At 34.6% G+C, this 22,471-nt stretch overlaps 1 protein-coding gene across 5 annotated transcripts in view; it reads right to left on the reverse strand.

Annotated features, from left to right (window-relative positions):
- Positions 1-22,471, reverse strand: part of MSRA (methionine sulfoxide reductase A) — a 509,773-nt gene that overhangs the window by 397,403 nt on the left and 89,899 nt on the right. The window lies entirely within an intron of this gene.

Genomic DNA, 22,471 nt, shown 5'->3' on the forward strand with positions numbered 1-22,471 from the left:
TAAAATTTCTTGAGAGCAGGGCCTATGACATTTATTTTTGCAATACCAAAGTCCTTATATTGTTGGTATTTAATAAGTAATAGAATTGAATCAAATTGTTTCACAGAATTTACTCAAAGCAATATTCACAAGTTAATGGACCACTCAAAAAAAAAAAAAAAGAGAGAGAAAGACTATTAGAAAAGGAATAAAAATGAAGGAAGAGATCATAGATTAAATATATTTTGAGATCTTCATGTTAAGTCTTACATTGAAACAACTTCACTTCATCTATTGAAACAAAGGTATTTTGTGTTCTATATGGTTTTACAGGTGTGCATCCTAGTGGAAAGTATACTATCAGATAGGGTTTTCCAACAAAGAAAGGTACTGCCAAGTGAAGTTATGAGCTTCTGTCACAGCAAATATTCAAGTAGAGATAGACTGACTGCATTTTAGGGATATCATAGATTACACTACAGTGCTGGGTATGAAAGCTTTTCTCTATGAACAGTTCCTAGCTCGCATATAAAGTGAATGGCTTATGACTAAAAATAATTTAGAATCTTTTCTTCCCTTTAGTGAAATAAAAAATATCCCATCTTTTATCTTCAAACTAATAAACTAGTCCTTTGTTATCTTTAAATTAAGGATATAAGTATAACATAAAGGTCAGTAAATACTACAAATGATGAAAAGTAGATTTTAGCTGTATGGAATTGGACAATTAAAAGAGAGGGAAATGAAATTTAAAACAAGGTATGAGAAATTCATGAAGACACAGAAAAAAAAGATGGGAAAAGAAGAAGAAAAGACAGACATATACATCAATCTCCACAGATGTAGAGAGAGAGAAATACAGAGAAAGATCCATGCATAGACTCACAGAAAATGATGCATACACAAAATAGACTTTAATGGAGCTACACCATTATCTTGTGGTTATTAAAAGTTTTCCAGTTGAGACTCGAAAAGCCAAGGTGTGTTTTTACAATTACTGATACACACACCAATGGAAAAAGGTTGTCAACCTCCCGGGTTATTCGCCCTTGTTTTATGACTTAGATGAAATTCTGTAAGAGATAAATGTATGAAATTCCTACAAAAACAATGAAAAATCATTAAGTGTTCTTGATCAAAAGAGTGACAAAATAAAGATGGTGTTTTGAAAGCATAAATTTGACATCAGTGTAAAGTATGTATTGGACTGGAATATAGATAGATTAGAACCAAGAATGCCAGTGGGATGTTAATATGAGTCCAGACATTAAACGATGAGAATGTGGAGTAAAGTGGTAGCAGTAAAAATGAAGGCAGGACAAAAAGAAGAGAATTTATGAAGTAAAGAATTATTGGTGATTGGAGAGGGAAATATCAAAGATGATTTCAAGGTTTTCAGAGAAATGAGGGTAACACAAGTAGAAACTAGAAATTGTGGGATATAATTTCATAGGGAAAATGATGAATAGAGTTTTAATTATGTTCACTTTACAATAATGGTGGAATATCCAAATGGATACACCCCATATGGATTTGGTGATGTGATGATAGAGGTTGGATAAGAGAGTAAAGCAGAGATATAGTTTTAGGATTTGCTATCATAAAGTGATAGTTGAAGAATTGAGAGCATAGAATTGACCTCTAAGGAAGACAGACCGAAACAACTAAGTTAAGTCAATGAAGAGGAGGAAGTGGAAGTATTTAGAACTATATGAAGTACAAGTAGTTTTCAAACCAGGACAATGAAGTATCATGGAAGCTAAAGAAGAGAAAACTTTCAAAAAATAAGAAATGGTCAGCAACATAAAATACCATGCTGAGCCAAGGAGACTAAATAAAGATTGAGAAAAATTCACTATATGTATTGATGATATTGGATATTTTTTTATGGAATAGTTAGGTAGAGCAACAAAGATAAAAGCCAGATTGAAGATAGTAGGCAAATGGTTATCAACAAGGCAATAGTTTAAAAATACATAGGATTAAAACAGAAAAATAATAAAACTATATTTTGTTTCAAGGTACTGTAGATAATGAATCAATATCAATATTCTACATATGTATATATATATTATATATAGACATAGACATATATACAAATATGCGTAGTACAAATATATTTGTGCTAAATGGCAAAACATTTTAAAATTTAAAGGCGAGTTAATCAAATTACAAGAAGAAATAGATAACAAAACTATAACAGTAGGGGACCTCAATGTATACCTTTGAGCTCTTGACAAATCTAACAGAAAAATAAACAATAAAGTTAAAGAAAATTGGTGTCATCACTTTCTCTCTAGTCACTTTCTTCTTAACCTCTTACCTTCTAGCTTCTGACCTCATGTTTAAACCAAAACTGCTCTCTCCAAAGTCACCAGTGATGTCTTAGTTGCTAAATCCAATGGTCTTTTCTCAATCCCATCACTCATGATCTCTCTGTAATCTCTGTCACGTATGATCACATTTTTATCCTTAATACTCTCTATGACACAAGGTATGATTTATTGCTCTGTGGATTATATGAAGTGATGAGGAAAAATGTTAATGTAAAATAAACTTAAATGTGTTTAATAGTATATCATGTGTATTTTTTTTAAATTTTCAAATACTTACCTGCAAATGAAATAACAGAGGCAGATAAAAAAATTATCATAACAGGTTAAAATGTTGAGTTGAATCACTTAGGATGAAATATAATTTTAGATTTGGATTCCAAAAACCAAATTCACATGTGCAAGATGGGGGAGCACTAGCTATACAGCAATCCAACTACAAAAGATCTGGAGGTTTTAGTGGACTATAAACTCAATGTGGTCTACGGTATGGTATGTTAGCCAACAATGCTAATGTGACATAAGGAAACTTTGAGGAAGCTGAAATATTTAGGACTAAGGAAGTGATTGCTTCATTGTACTCAGTTCTAGTTAAATGACTTCTAGAGCATCGCACGCAGGTGTGGGCACAATATTTTGAAAAGCATACTGCTAAACTAGAGATAGTCCAGAAGAGGGAAGCAATATGGTAAAAGACCTCCAAAAGATACTATCAAAGTATCAGTTGAAGTAAGTAGGCATGTTGATTACAAAAATGAGGAGATTTAGAATGGGCATAATAGTTGTTTTTAAATATTTGATTGCAGCTGGGAAAGGGGTTATTAGGCTTGCTTATCTTGATCTCAAAGGGCAGAACTAGAGTAATGGATTAAAGTTTCAAAGAAAAAATTTAGACTTAATAAAAGAAAAAAATTATTAACTACAAGAGCTCCTGAGTAGATAGTGATCTGGGTGGATGGAGTGATTGCCAAGATCTTCAAACAAAGATTAGAGGAACACTTACAAGATATGTCGTAAAGGAAATAGAATAGGTGACATCTGAGGCCCTTTCCAATTCTAAGATTCTAGGACCCAACACGTTTCTCTTTCAATTTCATGTTATGTGAAAATGGAACCAATATGTCTCCTTCTCTTTTATCCTAATCACTGATAAATATAGTAATAGAACAAGGTCAAGGACAGAAGTTGGGACACTCCTCTAGAGACTATCCTCCAAGAATGACAAGTTTTATCTATGTCTAAAATTCATCCATATTTCCCTATTTACACATAGCACAAGACACCTTGTCAAATGTGTTCTTAAAATTTAGATGTACTATTTTTATATCAATGTCCTTTCTTATCTGTCTGATTACAGCACTCCCCCACTCACCCACAACCACCACACACACACACACACACACACACACACACATACACAAATAGTATTGAAACTATTCCTTTAAACATACAAAGTCTGCAATTCCATGACAAAATCAAACTTTATTTTAAAATAAACTTTTGACATTAAGTTTAAATTGAATAAGTGGCATGCTGCTCCTCCAAGCTGGTGCTAAACCTATGTGAAAAGGCCTAACTGGTAGAAAGCTAATCAGTCCTGACAAAGAACAGTCAAAGACTGCAATAATTTATGTTGATGTCCCACTGTCTCCCCTTCCCCCCAAAAAAAGAAGTTTATCTTAGACAAACACACTTATTATAAGATATTTTTAAATTTTTCAAATATGGAAAAATGGGAAAATATTAGTTTTACAAATTCACCTGCATATTATAAGAATATTAAATTGAACTGCTATGCTAGTCTGATCTCAAAGAAATATAGAAGAGTGGCTTCAAATAGATTACTGGCCTGCTGCTGCCACCACCAGTGGTAACTCAACAGGGTAGAAATTAAGTGGAAGAAAAAAATATCCATTTTCTATAAAATTGGTGGTAGTGAGAGCTGAAGAAATATTCAAAGTATGAAACAAGAAGCCAATATATTATGTGGGCACCATACCAGCAGTGAAATAGTAAATTGAATGCTACTTCTGTATGTTGTTTCCAGTCTCTGAAATAAATAAATTATGTTTATCTTATTATATGCTCATCAATTAAGACACATATTCATATGCAGCAAAAATAGAAAACTTTTTAAAGGTGGGGTTATTTTTACACTAAGGAAAATAAAATATTCTGCCCATATAGTTTACAAGCATGGTTGGGGACTGGAGAGATATAGGTGATTAAGGCAGCTCCAGATTAATATGAGTTCCTAAATTTAATTATTACAGTGTCTAATTCTTCATTTGAAGGCATCTCCTCATGTCAACATAAGCTTAGATATTTTTTAAAACAATATACTGTATGTCACAGAACTTCAAAGCTTCTTATATAATCCTTTCTTCCTTTTTAATTTCTTAAAATATTTGTAACTCTTGGTAACTGGATTTTTAAAAATGATAAAAAACCTTTCTATTTAAATGAGAAAAAAACCCAATCACTTTAAGGAATTGATTTTTTCCCAAAGAGACTAAGGGAGTATTATCCAAAGATCCTATGGCAACTTAAAGGTAGTCACAACAACCAATGGCCACTTACAGATAAGTAATTTAGTAGACTAACCAGTAATCTAGAAGACTAATACCCTGAGTATCCAAAAATAAAATAAAAATAAACAAAATAAAAAAGTAGTTTGAAAAGAAACAACTAAGGAAGTGTACCTGGCCTTCTCCCCTTACCTGCTAGAACTCTTTCTAGGTTCTTATAAATCAATACAAAGTTAAGTCCATACTGTAAGCACAATCTCTCTACTTGTAGCTCTTCAGATAAATAGTCACTTTTTCATAGCATATTATCCTCATTCTCAAAGGCAAAAAGGGCACATCAGCCTAAAATAATAAACAATACCTACAGTGCTATGCTTGCTATCATCAGTAGGCTGTACTACTGCCTTCTATGGAATTCTGTTCATTCTCTCACCAAAAACACAGCTCTCTGTTTAGTTTCTACCTATGGTTTCTTTCCCCATACCCAGTTTTTACCCTATAGTTCCCAGAATTAACTACTAAGAGAGAAAATTGGATGCTCCTTAGGCTATCTTTTAGCATACCCCAAGACCACCAAAGTAGTCCATAAATATGGAGATGATTGGTTGGCATTATATACCCCAAGGAGCCCTTAAATGTAGAAAGACCAGGTTTGAATATAATCCCTACAAGCTCCTCAGCAATAGATTCCCCAGAAATTGATGGATAGTAGTAGGCCTATTCTCTTACCCTCAGATAATCAATCTGGAGACCTACCAGGAAGACACTTTAATATTCCCTTACCCACTCTATACCCTGAATTTTATTCACCCTGACCAGGCCTTCTATTTGCCAAGTTTTCATCTATTGTTACTGGTTGGGCAGGAAAATGGAATTTATTCAAGAAATCTTTAACCCATAAAAGAAATTTGTTGTCCCATGGCATTTTGTGAATTGGCAGAGTTATGGATCTTAAAGACATGGAAACTAGAATCATAGGAGGCACTATCTGTGTGATCTTCTGCCTCTCACATCACTTAGCTGAATCTCAATATCTACATTTATAAAATGAGAGAATTAGACTAAAATTATCTCTAAGATATAACACTAATATAATTGAACTTTTCTTTTAACTTCTCAATTGGCCCAGAATATTCTTGTATTCCTTGATACTAATGAAACCAGTCAGAGCTATTGTAATAATATTAAAACTTTAAATCTGTATTTACATAAAAAACAAAACAAAATCAACACAATAAATGTGGAAGTGGTGTGATGGGCAAGGGCAAGAAACCATACTAGATATATGATGAGGGAAAGAGTGCTAAATATGGAGTTGAGACGATCCAATATGAACTTTGGAATTTGCTATTTGTCAAGTCACATGTTAGAATAGCCAGGAGACCCTGTGGATAGAACACTGGGCCAGAACTCAAGAAGATTCATCTTCCTGAGTTCAAATCTAGCCTCAGACACTTGTTAGATAAAAAAGTCACTTAATTAATCCTATTTGTTACAGATTCCTTAATTGTAAGATGAGCTGCAGAAGGACATGGCAACGGATTCCATTATCTTTGAGAAAAAAAAGAAAAAGAAAAAAAATCAAATGGGGTCACAAGGATTCTCACAAAGAATTGGACATGACTGAGATGAATATTTATTCATGTCATATGTTTGCAATATCAAGAAAAATAAAAACATGATGTGGATACCCTGGGGCAGATTTACAAATGGAAGTGGCTAAGAGTTATACAAGAATGGGCAGTCAATGGAAGAGTTTTGATAGACACCATTACAGGGAGTGCTCACATTAAAGAGAATGGAGAGGAGAGAAAAGGAGAGGGAGTCAATTAACCTCACAGCCTCAGTTCCCTCATCTATAAAATGGAGATAATATTTGTATTATCTTTCTCACAGGATTTCTGTAAGGATAATACTTTCAACAGCTATTTAAATTTGAATGATTAGTTTTTCAGTAGCAAAATTGGCCCATGAAACTCTAACATTAATACTGTCCCTTAATTGATTCTGATTTTTAACTTTGATATTCAAAATTATCTGTTCCTAATTTCTTGTCTGTTACTGGAGGAAAATGCCACCAAATAACAATAGTGTTTTGGCCATAGTTACTGGTCTTAATAAATGGCTTTTGGCTGTCCTTGTAGTTGTCCAAGATTGAGTTACTAGTGTATTAAATATAGAAATCAAAACATATTCACACGTGTGTGCATATGTATGGTGATTATGTGTGATTATGTCCATATATGTGTATATGCATAAACATATAAAAATTATTAACATGCTAAATGCTAAATATCAAAATAGTCTTAAAGAACAAATTGTAAAGAGATAAACCCTTAAACAGAATCAGACTCAGGTTTTTTAAATAGGTCTAAATTCTATGATTCATAATCCATTATTTCTTTTCCCTCAGGGCTTCAAAGACAAAAATATTTAGCTCTTTTCTGTAACCTCCTAGATTTGGCATCCAAAAGCCCAAGCTTGCATGTGGGTTAAGCTCTGTATATTATGTCTCCACTAGTTTCCTTGGCTCTAGGTTATGTCTGCTTTATCCCAATCTAGCCTCCCAAAGCTAACAGAGAAGTGGTAGGATGGGGAGTCACTGCTTCCCCTTTCCAGTAAGGTTTTCTAAGGACCTTTGCTTCCTTCTATTCAATTTAGCAGAAAGAGAAAGATTAGTCAGTAGGTTCATCTCTAAACCCCTGAGAGTGTGAACCCTCCTGACTATCTTTTTCCAAGTTATAAGGGAGTAATTTTCCCCTCTGCTATTTTCAAAAGAGAGAGAGAGAGCTTTCCTTTCCCAATAGTAATCTCTAGCAGAGTGGCTGGATTAGGTGTTTGATGAAATTTAAACACAATACCAAGGTTTATACATTAGAATTTTTCAGATGGTTACCTTAGCAACAGATCTACCTTTTACAGCCTGCCTTGGGTACAGATCACTCCCAGCAAAAGAGTTCCTTAGAATTTATTTCTGAAAGCACTTGGACTCCAGCCAGAATATAACTTGCTAAAACAACACCTAAACGAAAACTTAACAAGGTTTTTAAACAGATAAAATGATTTCATCACAAATGTTTCAAGCAAACATTTGCTATCAGTTGATCTTTTCTGCCACAAAAAAGGGAGACTTCTAATCTAAACACCTAATTAGTGCTTAACTAAGGCAGTCAAGTCGTTCTGCCTGTCTTTGAACAAGGCTCAGAACTGCTGAGAGACATGTACAAGCCTTGGCAAGCTGAAATGCATCTTATCTCAGTAACAGTGTGGTACAGTGGGAAAGACTATTGGTGGGGAGTCAAAAGATCAAGCTCATTGTCCTGGCTTTGTCACAAACTAGATGTGAGGCCTCAGTGGCCTTATCTGCAAAGTGATACACTGGACTGAATGATTTCTATGATCTCTTCTAGCTCTGATTCCTATAGGTCTTTCCTCCCCAGTTTTTCAGCAGAAAGATCACTAGATTAGAAGTCAGGATACATAAACTCTAATTCTAATTCTAGATCTGACACTAACTTAAATAAGACATTTCAGTTCTCATCTACAAAATGGGGTCTGATCCCTGAGGTTCTTTCCAGCTTCTCTCCCTAGCTTTTTTAGTAGAAAGACCACTACTAAACTAGCAGTCAGGATTTATAGATTCAAATTCTAGTTCTAGATCTGATATACAACAATTGAGTCCTCTGTCCTTCAACTTCCTCAATTTCATGGGGACATTGGACTAGCTAAGGTTCTTTCCAGCTCTGATGTTCTAGGAATCTGTGACCTAAACGCATGTTCTTTTTGTTTGAATCTGGGATGATTTTTCTTAGATGAGTTGAACTTAGTGGGGTCTTCTTCAAAGGGCAAAGTATTCTTTCCACAAAAATTACAGGTTTGATCCTCCTGTGAACCAGTTAGCTCTTCAGGGGAGGAGCAGAAAGTGGATAATTTTGTACGCTATAAATGGTATTCCTTACTTTGGCTATATCTCATCCAACAAGAAGGTCACACAAAGACAAGTGTATACAAAATCTTGTAAAAATGAAGGCTAAATGAACTGATGGTGAGTGAAATGAGCAGGACCAGAAGATCATTATATACTTCAACAACAATACTATATGATGATCAATTCTGATGGACATGGCCCTCTTCAGCAATGAGATGAACCAAATCAGTTCCAATGGAGCAGTAATGAACTGAACTAGCTACACCCAGCGAAAGAACTTTGGGAGATGACTATGAGCCATTACATAAAATTCCCAATCCCTATATTTTTGTCCGCCTGCATTTTTGATTTCCTTCACAGGCTAATTGTACACTATTTCAAAGTCCGATTCTTCTTGTGCAGCAAAATAACTGTTTGGACATGTATACATATATTGTATTTAACTTATATTTTAACATATTTAACATGTATTAGTCAACCTGCCATCTGGGGGAAGGAGTGGGGAAAAGGAGGGAAAAAGTTGGAACAAAAAAAAGTTGCAACTGTCAATGCTGAAAAATTACCTATGTATATATCTTGTAAATAAAAAGCTATAATAAAAAATGAATGCTAAAAATTGTCTTTACCTGTAATTGGGAAAAAAATAATATACTATTTTTAAAAAGAGAGAAAACAAGAATCATAGTTTCAATGTAAATTGGTCACCACTATTAGAAAGAGAATTCAGAACATGCACACTACCATAATGAACTTGGGGTTCTATGGCAGGATTTCTTGACCCCTTTTGTGTCATGAACTTATTTCCTTTGGTAACTAGTAAAGGCTATGGACTTCTTCTCAGAATAACATTGTTAAATGCACAAAATAAAGTACATAGGAATATAATGAAAAACAATTATTTTAAAATAGTTATTAAAAAAATACTTTAAAGTTGAAATTCCCAGATTAAGAATTCCAGTTCTAGGAAAGACTTAGGGATTTCAGTCTAAGATTAGGAATCAATGCCTATCTTCAATGGCCCAGTCCAATTATATAAAAATAAAGATGATTTTTTTTCCCACCCAAGTTCTATATAATATAGAATCTATGGGCTCCCCAGTTAAGCATGCCTTGTCTATGCATATCTAATTTCAGCAAATTTCAGCAAAACCCATTTTTCATCACACAGATTTAGGATGAGCCCTTAAAAGACATCACTTAAAAGTTGACCCAAGCATTTGAGAAACAAAATGCAGTAGAAGAAACAGTGATGAACACGGTGCCAAAAAGACCTGAGATCAGATTATGCTACTTCTGACATTTATTAGTTGTTATCACAGGCAAGTCACTTAACCTCTGTAAGGCTCAATTTCTTTATCTGTAACATACCTATCTATTTTATAGTAACAATTTTACATAGTACCAATTTAATAGAATTATGACTCACTTTTTAAAGGACATTTATTAAGTACCTACTAAATACCAGACAATGTACTAAAAAAAACTTTACAAATATTACTGATTTGATAATCATGAGAGAGATAAATGCTGTTATATCCCCATTTTACAGAAGAGGAAACTGAGGCAATCATAAGCTAAGTGATTTCTATAGTTAGTCCACTTATGAAAACATTTTCCTCATTACTCTATATGATAGTATAAAAGATTATGAATCACTTTTCCCCATTTAGGAGAAAGTTATATTCATAGAATCATAGAAATATACAATTCAACTCAACTACAACTCAAACCACAAAAGAGATAAATCTAGTCTTAGGCAGTGACAGAACTGTAATGGAGGTGATAGAAATTGAACCTGGAATTTGGTGATGGTGTTAAGCCCTTTAAAACTGGCAGAAAAAAAAATGTGTTACAGGCTTGACCTCAGTAAGAGAAAAACAATGTGACATTTGCTACCAGAACAAAAATTGAGCAGTGGCAGTAGTGACTGGAGATGACAGGATAGGGGCAGACTTCAAAGAAAGGCATGGGCAATTTTCAAATATAATAGAATAAATGGAAATGTAGTCCTTGATACAAACATTTGCTTTATAGTCAAATTAGCTAGAGAAAAAATCCTTCCATATTTCAGGGGTCTAGGATTGTTGTAATAAATTGCTGGATCCAGTAACATGAATCAGCAGTCCTAGAAAGAGCCTGGAATGCTACTGTCACAACTCAGCCCCTGATTGAAGTAATCTAACTGGACTACATATTATCTATGCCTGGGAAAAAAGTATTTAGAGGGCCTTCTCTATTTTTATCTATTCTACTATCTTGCTGCCAAAAGGAAAGAAAAGCAGAGGGAGCAGAGACACTTCCCAGAATATTAAAAGTAAAGTACTATTTTTTTATGGTATAAGTAGAAACCAAGGATAAGTAATTAAAATGCATTTATTTTACAAAAAAATTAATTCAGTTATTTACCCCAAGGATTTTAAGAACAAAAAGTCAATCCTATTTGACTAATGATCAAAAATAAACCATGCCCATGTTTCTTTTCACCTCTACTAAAGAATTAGAAGAGAAAAAAAGCCCTCAATAAAATCATATGAAAGGCTTATAAACATCATTCACATTTTCTTTACCAGTTATTCACTTTCATTTACTAAAATTGGCATTTCCATTAAAAGGCATTACATAAAAATGGAATTTTGCTATAGTTACTAGAGAGAATATTAGGTGATTAGGTACTTATGAGAAGCAAGTTTAGCTTCTCATCCGGTTCTCCCTATAAGAACTCTTTGCTACATTTTCTCAGGCTAGATAGATAAGGCAATGGTGTTATATCAGACAGATACTCAGCAAGAAGGCTATGTTGGTCCTAACAATCACTGTAAAACAGTATAGGCACCAGAAAGTTATCAAACTGTGCATACCCTTTGATCCAGCAGTGTTTCTACTGGGCTTATACCCCAAGGAGATACTAAAGAAGGGAAAGGGATCTGTATGTGCCAAAATGTTTGTGGCAGCCCTGTTTGTAGTGGCCAGAAACTGGAAAATGAATGGATGCCCATCAATCGGAGAATGGTTGGGTAAATTGTGATATATGAATATTATGGAATATTATTGTTCTGTAAGAAATGACCAGCAGGATGAATACAGAGAGGCTTGGAGAGACTTACATGAACTGATGCTAAGTGAAATGAGCAGAACCAGAAGACCATTATATACCTCAACAACGATACTGTATGAAGATGTATTCTGATGGAAGTGGATTTCTTTGACAAAGAGAAGATCTGACTCAGTTTCAATTGATCAATGATGGACAGAAGCAGCTATACCCAAAGAAAGAACACTGGGAAATGAATGTAAACTGTTTGCATTTTTGTTTTTCTTCCCGGGTTATTTCTACCTTTTAAATTCAATTCTCCCTGTGCAACAAGAGAACTGTTCGGTTCTGCACACATATATTGTATCTAGGATATACCGTGACCTATTTAACATGTATAGGACTGCTTGCCATCTAGGGGAGGGGGTGGAGAGAGGGAAGGGAAAAATCGTAACAGAAGTGAGTGCAAGGGATAATGTTGTAAAAAATTATCCTGGCATGGGTTCTGTCAATAAAAAGTTATTAATAAAAAAAATAAAAATAAAAATAAAAGTTTTTTGGGATTAAAAAAAAAAACAACAATATGGACAGGTGATCCCTTATATTCCTGATCCCATCCAGTGGATCTCCTAAAGCTTTCTTCTCCAATAATGATATGTTCCATCTCTGAGAATCAAAGCTACTTCAAAAGGGATGGGTTATAGTTTGGACATCTCTTATGCTGTCACTTGCAAGCAAGGTTGAGTGTGCTTCTTAACTCCATTACAATGTCTACACACACATTTTCACTCCTATAAAACCAACTGATAAACATTTATTTAAGTACTCACTTTGTACCATGCACTGTACTAAGTGGTGGGGACACAAAGGAAAAGTAAAAATAGTTCCTGTCCTCAAGAAGCTTCCATTCCAGTGGAAGAGACAATACATAGATAAGGGAAGAAATACTCAAATGGGAAAGCCTTAGAATCTAGGAGAAGTCATAAAGACTTCTTGCAAGTTATGGGTTTAAAAAACAAAAACAAGAATATCTTGCAACAAGATATTGTCATGTGATCGTTTTTTCAATCCTGTCCAACTCTTCGTGACACCATTTGGGATTTTCTTAGCAAAAATACTGGAGAGATTTGCCATTTCCTTCTTTAGCCCATTGTATGGATGAAGGGGAACACAGAATTAAGGGACATGCCTAGGGTCACACAGTGAGTAAGAGTTTGAGGCTGAAACTGAACTTGGGAAGATGAGTTTTCCTGACTCCAATTCCAACATTCTATCGCTGCGTCACCTAGCTGTCCAAAAGAGACCAGGTAAGAGATTATTCTAGGCTGGGGTACAGCCTAGGTAAAGGCAAGAGATGGGGTGGTGTGGGTGTGGAATCACAAGAAGGGGAGCAGATAGACCACAGAATACGTGAGGGCCATAATGTGGTTTTTGTTTTTAAAAAGACAAGTTGGGAAGAAGACAGGTTGTGAAGGGCTTTAAATGCCAAACAGATTCTAAAATTAATAATGAGCTGCTGACAACTGAAAAAAAGGATAAGATAGTCAGACCTCCGCTTCAAGGAAAAAACACTTTGTCAGTTGTATGAAGAATGAATTGGAACAGGCAGAGATACATGGTAAGACATGATGAGGGTCTGAAATGGGATAAGGGCTGGGTGAAGGAGAAGCATTGGGAATATATGAAGGAGATTATGGAGAAAGAAATTAGAAGAGCTGACAAACAATTAATTATGTAGGGTGAGGAGTCAAGGATCAGACTAAGATTGGGTGTCCCTTACAATCTGGAAACCTAGAGAAAAGGCAAAGAAGGCAAGTCCTGGCATCTTCATATGAAGTGGAGCAGAAATTTGCCTCCATGTATAGTGAATTCTAGAGAGGAGCTGAAAGAAATGCCATGTCCTGGGTTAGTCCTAAAATCTGTGGGAAGCAGGAGATGGTGGCAGGCCACGGGATGTCCCAGCCTTCTCCCATCAGAGCACTGAATGACCTAACAACTGAGATATTCAGAATTCTTAGGGGCACAACAACAATTGCATTACAAGCTAATATTCTGAAACTTCTTCTCCCACAATTCTTCACAAATGCCTCCTCATTGCATGGAAGTGGTTCTTGATCCTGAAGGTAACCACAAGGGAGAAGAATCTCTGGCTGGTCCTATTAATCTGGAAAGGACTTGGGTATTCACCAGGCAGTGGACCATGTCTATCATCAGAGGCCCAGCCTGGCTAAACACCAGGAGAGTCATTGCCACAAGGCTGCCTGCTGTGGGGAAGGGGAACATATCGAGTTGTGAATTACTGCCTGCTGAAGTGTGGAGAAGGGGTTGCAATGCCTTTGGCAGAAATGTCTACAGTCATGAAAATAATGAATCTTCTGGATTACATCCAAATTTCAGCATCATATGCATCTCTATATTACTGAAAACTGAAAACTCTATTCCTTTGAATGATCATTAGCCTTCTATGTACTGTCAAAGGTTCTGTGATAAAATCCTAGCAATACCATAAGAATGGCAGTTTCTTGACAGTCACTGGAAAATACTACTTAGCTACCATATTGTCAGTGGCTCTCTAAGTCTTCAAAAGCAATCACATTCCTAGGCTATTTACTGGTACTTTCGGTTTCACAGCATAATATCAGAAAAAGACTCCAAAGATCCATTTGGTGAGCCACCTTCAAGCACATACACAGAAAATTTGAGCTACTACCTCACCAACCCAAGTTCTATCTCACATCTTTTATTATCTTTGGGGAAAAAAGAAACTCTCAATGGAACAATTCTTTTTGGCAAAGCCTTTAAAGGAATATTTGTATATTTAATAACCATTTAGAAGCATTTAGTGCTGAGGCATATGAATAAGAATAAGACATGAACTTTGTCTTCATGAAACCCATATTCTAATGCAGAAGAAATTACAAATAACACAAAATAAAACAATGTAATATGATATTGTTACATATCATAGCATATAAAATAGCATATATCATACAATTATATATATATATATAATTACAACAAAAAATAGAAAATGAACATTTAGGAATGGAAAGTACAAAGTATTGTATTAGATCACTTCTGTCTCAGGGAAGGACTATTTAGAGTTTCAATTAACTGTGGCAGAGCAAATAGTATAAGTGGGAGATAAAATTAGAATGGCTATATTAAGGTCAAATCAAGACAGAACTCAAGTCCCAAAAGGAATTTTGTCTGTATTCCTTAGGGTAAGGATGCCACTGAAAGTTTCTAAGCAAGTTACTAAGAAAAGGAGGGATGTGGTGGGAGGGAGCAGAGAGTGAGTGTGTGTGTGTGTGTGTGTGAGAGAGAGAGAGAGAGAGACAGAGAGAGAGAGAGAATGTCATAGATGTCTGTAGTACTATCTCATCTTGAAGTAACCAGAACTATATGAAAATTGGAGAGATATCCACAGAACATTATAGTAGACAGCAAAAAATATAGACTATAATAATCAATCAACCTAAACATTTATTAAGGATACTGTGTTAACCATTAGGAATACAAAGGAAAAGCAAAAAATAGCTGCTGCTTTCAAGAAACTTAAACTGCAATGGAAGAGATTTTATTGATTTATATGATTATACTACATATTTATATGATGTAATATGTAGTGATATTATGTTATATTGTTTTATTTTATATTATCTGTAATCTGCTTCTGTATTAAAATTAGAATGTGATTCAAGGGTTCTGATAAAGGTCTCAATTTTAAAATATATAAAGAACTGACTCAATTTTAAAAGAATTTAAGCCATTCTCTAATTGATAAATAGTCAAAGGATATGAACAGACAATTTTCAGCTGAAGAAATTGAAATCATTTCTAGTCAAGGAAAAGTGCCCTAAATCATTATTGATCAGAGAAATACAAAGACAGACAACTCTGAGATACCACTACACATCTTTCATATTGGCTAAGATGACAGGAAAAGATAATGGGGGAGGGGGGATGTCAGAAAACTGGGACATTGATTCATTGTTGGTGGAACTGTGAAAGGATCCAACCATTCTAGAGAGTAATTTTGGAACTATCCTCAAAGGGTTATCAAACTGTGCATATCCTTTGACCCAGCAGTGTTTCTACTTGGCTTATATCCCAAAGAGATCTTAAAGGAGGGAAAAGGACCCACATGTGCAAAAATGTTTGTGGCAGCCCTTTTTGTAGTGGCTAGAAACTGGAAACTGAGTGGATGCCCAGCAGTGGAGAATGGCTGAATAAATTGTGGTATATGAATGTTATGGAATATTATTGTTCTCTAAGAAACAATCAGCAGGATGGTTTCAGAAAGTCTTGGGGACACTTATATGAACTGAAGCAAAGTGAAATGAGCAGAACCAGGAGAACATTGTATATGGCAACAAGATTATACAATGATCAATTCTGATGGACATGGTTCTCTTCAACAATGAGATGATTCAGGCCAATTCTAATGATCTTATGATGAAGAGAGTCATCTACAACCAGAGAGAGGACTGTGGGAACTGAATGTGATTCACAACATAGTGTTTTCACTCTTTTTGTTGTTGTTTGCTTGCATTTTATTTTCTTTCTCATTTTTTTCTGGTTTGATTTGATTTTTCTTGTGCAACAAGATAATTATATGAATATGTATGCATGTATTGAATTTAACATATATTTTTATCATGTTTAATATATATTGAACTACTTGCCATCTGGGGGGGGTGGGCAAAGGGGGGGAAATTGGAACACAAGGTTTTGCAAGGGTTAATATTGAAGAATTATTCATGCATATGTTTTAAAAAATAAAAAAGCTTTAAGAGGAAAAAAAAAGGAAAAAAAAAGAATTATAATGTGAGTTCCATGAACACAAGGATCATATATAAATGGAGGTGTTCCACACACACATGGAATACATATAACTAAAGAGTGAATGGAAACTAACTTTAGGAAGGTAGCCACTGGCAACTGGGGAAAGTGGGAAAAGCTTTCTCCAAGAGATGAGTTTCAGTCTTAAAAAAAAAAAAAAAAAAAAAATATATATATATATATATATATATATATATATATATATATATATTCTATAAGTGCTGCCAAGGATAAAAGAAAAAGAATAAGGTGTACTTCTTACCTCTAGGAATCTTATAATCTCATTAGAGAGAAAATGTGTGTGTATATATATATATATATATATATATATATATATATACACATATATATATAAAGCAGTTAAATAATAAGACATATGAGATATTAAATTGATACAAACTGATACAAACAATAAATGCAATTCAGAGAAAAGTGTATAATAATACTAGCCTTGCCTCTCTCACCAGAGTTGTGTGAGGTTCAAGTGAAATAATGTATGTAAACCAAACTAATGCCATCATTGCTTTGGCTCAGTAGAGGGAATGAAAAGGGTAGAGGTATATGCTAACTAATTATATGAAGAATAATGCCCTAAAATCAGTATTCCTTGCCTTTGATGCTGTATTTTGTTTATCAGTCCCTAACTAATTGAACAGAGACCCTGATTAAAGTTAAACCCTCATCAGATATATTTACTTAACTGCTGACCCCCAGATTTGAGCTCTAATTTAGCATAAACCCTTCTTGAATTTTGTTATGCCTTTTCCTCACACCCCTTTGGGCATCTCTGATTATGTAAATAAAATTAATTACATTCTAACTGTGATGTCTGTATACAGTAGGGTAATTGTAATGTGGAAAGAACAATAAATCTGTGATGAGAACACTGGCCCAGATCTGCTTTCTGCCTAACATTAAGCAAATCATTTCTCTAGCCCACAGTTTTTATCTAAAATGAGAGGGTCGACTTCCCCACTTCATTCTTCACAGTAATTTCCCCATTTTCTTCAGCTTTCAGTCACTAACTTTTCCTTCAAATCTGTTTTACCTTGCCAAGGCAAATTCTTCTATATACACAAGTAATCCTATTCCATCCTGTCTTTCTCAGCAGATTGCCCCCTCTCTCTATCAACCCTACTCTCTCAAAAATCTTCAATTCCTCCCTATCTGCCCATGTCTCCACCTTCACTTGATCCATCTATTCCCACTAACAATTATCCTCTCTATTTTTCCTCTACTTTGTGGTCAAAGTCCTTGTGAAAGCCATTTATAATAAATAACATCGTTTCCACTTTCCACTTCTCCCATCATTCACCTGAAATCGCTTTGCCCAAATTTACCACTGAGTTCTTAGACAAATTTAATGGTCTTTTCTCAATCTGTGACTCTCCCAATCACCCTCTCTCTTTCTTTCTAGGTCTCTGTGACATTGCTCTCTCCTTGTTCTCCTTCTATCTATCTGACCACTCTTCAGTCTACAGTAATTCACCATTCTTCTTGTCATCTAGCTTCAAAACCTAGGTGTTATCCTGAACTCCTCAGTCTCTCTCATTTGCCAAAATCAATTTATTTTACTTTCATAGCAACTTTCACATACACCCACTTCTCCTCTCTGGTGGCCACCACTTTGGTAGAAGTTCTCATTATGTCATGCTTAAATCATTGTCATAGCCTCAAGTTTCTCCCACTACCCAATCCATCCTCCACTCAGTTGCCAAAATGATCTTCTTAAAGTGCAGGTCTAATTGTATCACCCTCCTCTTTTAGGGGATCCTTATCATTCAGCAATTTATTCTGTGCTTCTTTGTCAATACCAGGAGTTCTTAATCTGGAATCATAAGCTTTCTTAAAAACATATTTTGATAAATGTATTTCAACATAATTGGTTTCCTTTGTATTCATTTTATGCATTTAAACACACTATTCTGAGAAGGGGTGTATAGCCTTTGCTTTAAAGTGTAAAGGGGTCTGAGACCAAAGAACTTGAGGGCAACTTTACTAAGTTCAATATGGTTTGGCAGTGGAGATACCCACTCATACTGATGATATCACAGCTCTGTGAGAGACAACCTGGTGTAATGCAAAAAATTTGAGAATCTGGACTCAAATTCCAGTTCTGACTTATATTACCTTTGTAGACAAGGAGAAGTCATTTATTTTCTTTAAGTCTCCATTTCCTTATCTATTCAGGGGATATAATAATACTTAGAAAACCTAGTATTTCATAAATCTTAAAGTTCTAAATAGAGTAACAATACAACCATTTCAAAAACCTTCTCTTTTATCTTTTTGAGCATGATTTCCTATTTCTCCTACTTTCTGAATCAATAGAGGTAAAATGAGAAAACAAAGTAATGGGAAAATAGGTAATACCCAGAAAAGGCAAAGATTGAATTGATTACTCCAATGACTAAAATTTGAACTCCTCACCAGTGAGAGTAGGAATCAATCTATATCACAAAAATTAATAATGATCTCTTAATAGATTAACAAAGGTTATGGAGAAGATGATAGAGAAGCACTCCGTGAGTTCTATTAGGGATTCAAGTGGTATTTTGAATGTCTTTGGAGCACTACAAGTTTAATTAGTTCTCTGTTGTCTTAAGCTTGAGCATCATGGGAGTTAGGACTAATTTTCAATATCTGGGAAAGGCTATCACGATGTAAACTGCGAATGTCACTAATCATATATGTATACATGTACATGCATATACACATTCAAAGATTTTATTTTACCAAGTAGACAGAGATGGTTATGTATGTATCAAATCTTCAGAGTTAGAACTTTAGATTTTCATTCAATCTCAGACTTTAATATCTCTATTTAATCATAAAGTGAATTATCTACCAAAATAATAAATGTTCACTACCTTTCAAATAATAAAATGCATTTTTCCTGGCACATAAACCAAGAGCTTTATTTTTATGCTCCCACTGATGTGAAATTACATGTCATGAATTATTCATGCCATCCAATTTAATTCAATTATTTGTACTGAATTCACATCTAATCCATAACAAAATTTAACTCAACCAAAAAAAAAAAAAAAAACCCTCCTCTGCACCCTTGAATAATAGATTTCTTGTGATATTTCAAGGAAGATAAGTGGTTATTTGGGTTGAAATGGCAATGCATATTATAGTTGTAATGATGAAAATGATGAAAATAATTTTAACTATTTAACCATACATTTCTATTCTATTTACTGATGGATGTTTCATAATGGAAGGTATACTTAGTGTCTGACTAAAACCAAAGTAGCAAAAAGTCAGATTTAACTACATGCATAGGGCCAAAGTTATCATTCAGAACATAATGAAAACTGAAAAAGACTGGCTCAAGTAGAAGCAATGAAAGTTAGAGCTAGGAGCAAACACTAAGTCTAACCTCTCTTCCCCTCATTTTAGAGAGGAAGAACCAGAAGCCCAGAGGGACAAAGTGATAAATGGAATTTCTAAGGAAGCTGAGACAAACTTAGAGCTCTCTGGACTCCATTCAAACTGGAAGCAAGAATTTCTACATAATTACAAGCATGAATTATATGTTTATGGGAGGAAAAGGGGAACACATGAAATACTACTTAGAAATTTAAAGATAAAGAATAGAAAAAAAAAGAGAGATGAGACTGCTCAAATTTGATATGGGGATGATTCTTACATATGCCTTGCATATAACAAAACTGCCAACAAAAACAAGAACTGCATATTGGAGGCAGTATACACAGCAGAAAATTCAATGGATTTGGAATAGGAGGATCTGGATTTTCAGAATCATATCTGAGAATTGAAAAGAATCTCCAAGGCTCTCTAGTTTAACCTATGCTCCACTACAATATTTCCACAAAATTGTTCCTGCAACCTCCACTTGAAGACCTACAAGAAGAGAATTCAATAAACCTTAAGGCAGACCATTCTATCTTTGTGTAGCCCTCACTGCTAGGGAATGTTTCTGGATATTATATCCCAGATATAAAATTTGCATCTTTACAACCACTGCATGTTCTGCCCTCTGAGATCAAACAGGACAAGTATAATTCCTCCTCCAAAAGAAGTCCTTCAAATACTTGAAGATATTGTCCATTAAGTCTTTTTTGTAAGCTAGTTTCTTTAATCCTCATAAGATATTATTCAAGGTCCTCATCATCCTGGCTGCCTTCCTTTGCACCCAAGCCACTTTACTAAAATTCTCTCAGTTACAAAGTGAGTATTGTTGGACCAGGAAGGCTCCTTTTAGCTCTAGAACAAAAATTCTTTTTTGAATAAAATTATATAATAAAAGGTAAGATCCCCAAATATTTAGATAAGAAGAGAAAAAGGGAAGGAGGTAGGAAAAGAGATAGAGATGAGAGAGCCAGAGAGAGAGAGAGAGAGAGAGAGAGAGAGAGAGAGAGACACACACAAAGAGATTTTATTATATGCCTGGTACTATGCTAACTACTAGGTAAACATATACAAGCAAAACAATCCCTTTCCTCCTAGAGGAAATGTAGAACTTACATTCTAATGGGGGAAGACAACACATGAAGGGGACCTGAAAAGGTTTGGGATGGATACAATCTAGAAACATAGGTTGAAGTAGACCAGGAAGTACTTAGTAGCCTAGATTTTGGCAAGATAAATTAAAAGCTGGCCTATCAAAGCCCAGGGTCATTCCAGGAATAGAATCTAATTTTTTAGAGAGAAGTTAGAGATGATGGTCCAAGTATAAAAAATATGAAATGGAAAAAGACAATTTGAGCTTTTAAAATGGAAAATGACTAGTCTTATTAGAATTTTCTGTGAAAGGTTAAGTATTCATATTGATTTAGTATGCTTGTTGATTAAGAGAAAAAAAAAACTGATTTAATGTTGGCAGATTTCAAAAAGTCTTTTACAAGATTTCATGCCAAAGTCTTTTTTTTTCAATCTGAGTCATTATGACAATGATAGTACTGCTTTATCATTGATAAAAATTTGGCTTAGAGACAGGAAAAAAAGGCAGAAATAAGCAAATACTTTTCTCTATAGAAGATTATTGCTTTATTTGGCCTCATGGCTCAGGTTAAAACAAAGACCTGGATTTAAGAATTTCTAGAAAATTGGTACTCAGAAAACTAATACAATCAAGAGTTTTAATACTATGCATCAAATTTAAGATCGACATTGTGAACTTGTGATCAAAAAAGCAAACAAAAAGCCAACCAACCAAAAAAACCCCTGCTATAATCAGGTTCATTCACAAAACAAAATGTAAAGTTTTTGTAAAATTTTTGTGAAGTGCAAAAATAGTGGTAGAGAAAATTCACTGGGAGTCATTGCCTTGTATTTAATGGAGAATAATAAGTTTTACATAGTGATGGCATTCAAACTATTATTTACAACTCAATAAAAACCACAGGGAATCCCTACAGATTATTCCTGGAAAACAATAGTCCAATATGCTGTATTGTTCAGTCATTCAGTTGTCTCGGACTCTACATGACCCCATTTGGAGTTTTCTGGGCAGAAATGCTTTAATGGTTTTTCATTTCCTTCTCTAGTTCATTTTATAGATGGAGTACTTAAGCAACCTGGGTTAAGTAACTTGCTCAGGTCACAAACTGATAAATGGCTGAGACCAGATTCAAATTCATGAAGATGGGTCTTTCTGACTTCAGGAAGACTTTTCACTGCACCACCAAGCTGCTCATTCAAAGTGCATCTGTAAATGCATCTGCATTTACACAATCTGCAGTGTGCATCTCTAAAATGATAAACACCATGGAAATAAAACAAATATGGCAGGAGGGTGTATCCATAAATGTATATGCACATATCATATGTATACATATTTATTCATATCATTTAG

Source organism: Sarcophilus harrisii, chromosome 2, assembly GCF_902635505.1.
Source record: "Sarcophilus harrisii chromosome 2, mSarHar1.11, whole genome shotgun sequence".
In the NCBI taxonomy this organism is placed as follows: domain Eukaryota; kingdom Metazoa; phylum Chordata; class Mammalia; order Dasyuromorphia; family Dasyuridae; genus Sarcophilus; species Sarcophilus harrisii.